The sequence below is a fragment of the Myotis lucifugus genome, unplaced genomic scaffold, assembly GCF_000147115.1.
Source record: "Myotis lucifugus unplaced genomic scaffold, Myoluc2.0 scaffold_50, whole genome shotgun sequence".
Taxonomy (NCBI): Eukaryota; Metazoa; Chordata; class Mammalia; order Chiroptera; family Vespertilionidae; genus Myotis; species Myotis lucifugus.
Window position 1 is genome coordinate 4,703,342 of NW_005871098.1, and position 3,083 is coordinate 4,706,424.

The 3,083-nt window shown below is 35.9% G+C and overlaps 1 non-coding gene across 1 annotated transcript; it reads left to right on the top strand.

Moving 5' to 3' along the window:
* Positions 1-2,364: 2,364 nt before the first annotated feature.
* Positions 2,365-2,499, top strand: LOC111825999. The gene has a single exon (XR_002829246.1). It is a non-coding gene; the product is annotated as a small nucleolar RNA SNORA16B/SNORA16A family (small nucleolar RNA).
* The last annotated feature ends 584 nt before the right edge of the window (positions 2,500-3,083 follow it).

Consider the following 3,083-nt stretch of genomic DNA (forward strand, 5'->3'; position numbering starts at 1 on the left):
AAGTCCTGGACATAGTGATCAGACAAGAAAAAGAAATAAGAGGCATCCAAATTGGAAAGCAGGAAGTAAAACTCTCATTATTCACAGATGACATGATAGTGTACATAACAAACACTAAAGACTCTATAACAAACTACTAGATTTAATAAATGAATTTATAAAAGTAGCAGGATACAAAATTAACACCCCAAAATACATAGCACTTATATACATCAATAGTGAACTCTTAGAAAGAGAAACTTAAAAAACAATCCCATTTATCACTGCAACAAAAACTCTAGGATACTTAGGAATAAACATAAACAAGGAGGTAAAAGACTTGTACTCAGAAAACTACAGGACATTGAAAAAAAAGATAAAGGAAGATATAAAGAAGTGGAAGAATATACCATGTTCATGGATTGGTAGAATCAGCATCATTAAAATGTCCATACTACCCAAAGCAATCTATAGATTTAATGCAATCCCTATTAAAATACCAATGGTGTATTTCACAGACCTAGAACAAACTCTCCAAAAATTTATATGGAACCAAAAAAGACCCTGAATAGCTGCAGCAATCTTGAGAAAGAAGAAAAAATTGGAGGAATCACAATACCAGATATCAAGTTATAATACAAAGTCACTGTACTCAGAACAGCCTGGTACTGGCACAAGAACAGGCAAATAGAACAATGGAACAGAACAGAGAACCCAGAAATCAGCCCAAGCCATTATGCTCAATTAATATTTGACAAAGGAGGCAAGAGCATACATCGGAGAAGAGACAATAAATGGTGTTGAGAAAATTGGACAGGTACATGCAAAAAAAATGAAACTAGACCACCAACTTACACCATACACAAGTATAAACTCAAAATGGATAAAATGCTTAAATGTAAGAAGTAGAACCATAAAAGTCCTAGAAGAAACCATAGGCAGCAATATCTCAGACATCTCTCATAGCAATGTGTTTGCAGATACATCTCTTAGGACAATGGAAACTAAGGTGAAAATAAACAAATGGGACTACCTCAAAATAAAAAGTGTCTGCACTGCAAAAGAAATCATCATCAAAATAACAAGAGAGCCCACTACATAGGAGAACACATTTGCCAATGATACATCTGATAAGAGGTTAATCACCAAAATATATAGGGAACTCATACAACTTAACAAAAAGAAGACAAACAATCCAATTAAAAATGGGCAAAGGCCCTAAATAGATACTTCTCCAAAATGGACATACAGAAGGCCAAGGGACATATGAAAAAATGTTCAGTCACAAATCATCCAAGAGATGCAAATCAAAATGACAGTGAGATATCATCTCACACCTGTCAGAATGGCTATCATCAACAAATCAACCAACAACAAGTGTTGGCAAGGTTGTGGAGAAAAAGGAACCCTAGTACAGTGCTGGTGGGAATGGAGACTGGTGCAGCCACTATGAAAAACAGTATAGAGTTTCCTCAAAAAATTAAAAGTGGAACTCCCCTTTGACCCAGTCATCCCCTTCTAGGAATATATCCTAAGAAACCAGAAACACTCATAAGAAAGAATATATGCACCCCTATGTTCATAATAGCACAATTTGCAATAGCTAAGACTTAGAAACAGTCTAGGTAAGTGCCCATCAGCAGATAACTGGATAAAAAAATAATAAATACATACATACATACATACATACATACAAACTATGGTACATTTACACAATGAAATACTATGTGGCAATAAAAAAGAGAGAACTCTTACTTACCATTTGCAACAGCATGGATGAACCTGGAGAATATTATGCTGCGTGAAATAATCCAGTCAGAAAAAGGTAAGTATCACATGATCTCACTCATATGTGGAATCTAATGAAACAAATAAACTGATGATCAAAAATAGACCCAGTGTCATAGAAGCATGAACAGACTGTTGAACCTCAGAGGGAAGGCAGGGGAAGGTGGGGGCGAAGAGAACAACCAGTGAACTTATATGCATATATGCATAACCCATGGACACAAACAATGGGGTGGTGAGGGTGTGGGTGGGGGGAGTTCAGAAGGGGACTGGAAGAGATTACTGAGGGTAAAAGGAGGACCCATGTAATACTTTCAACAATAAAGATTTTATTTAAATAAATAAATAAATAAATAAATAAATAAATAAATAAATAAATAATTTTTAAAAATTTAAAAAGAAAACAGTGGGGGATTTTAGAGTTAGGGACCTTCCATTGGTTCAGTGTTTCATCTTAAGAAGGCACATAAAAATGTTAAAGTAGATAATGTAGAAAATGAACAAGAAGAACAAGAAACCCAAATTAGTAGAAGAAAAAGTGAGAAATAACAAAAACATAATCAATCTCCTAGAAAGCAGGTTAAAAAAATAATGCCATGTGGCCCTTATCGAAGCTGCAGCTGCTTCCACGTAGCTGCTGCGGTCAAAAAGGAGCTCAGAGTGACAGTTTTCCTTGACGGTCGCCGTTCTGTTTGCTGTAACTGATCTGCAACATTTCAGGAAAAGACAATTCTCATGGAAAAAAATAAAATAAACATCCTTGGATATATATATATAGTAATTTCCTTAGAACAGGGGTCCTCAAACTTTTTAAACAGGGGTCCAGTTCACTGTCCCTCAGACCGTTGGAGGGCCGGACTACAGTTTAAAAAAAAAACTATGAACAAATTCCTATGCACACTGCACATATCTTATTTTGAAGTAAAAAAACAAAACGGGAACAAATACAATATTTGTATCTGCATGTGGCCCGCGGGCAGTAGTTTGAGGACCCCTGCCTTAGAATCTTTAGAAATGGAATCCTGTGATAAAATTTATGTATACAATTTTAATATAGACACAATAACTTTTGATTTATCGATTTGCTTCACAAACTATATTTTTAATTAAAAAATGTAACTGCATATCTCTTAAACTTCACTTTGGCATGCTCCATGCTATTGCTAATGCTCCAGCCACACTGTTCTACCTACTCCCAAAATACACCAACCTCGCTCACTTAGGACCTTTCCATATGCTCTTTTCTCTCTATTGGCCTCCCACTTGCTCCCATACCCCATTACAAGGTGGTGCCTGTGGTCTTCCCACAGGCAGCA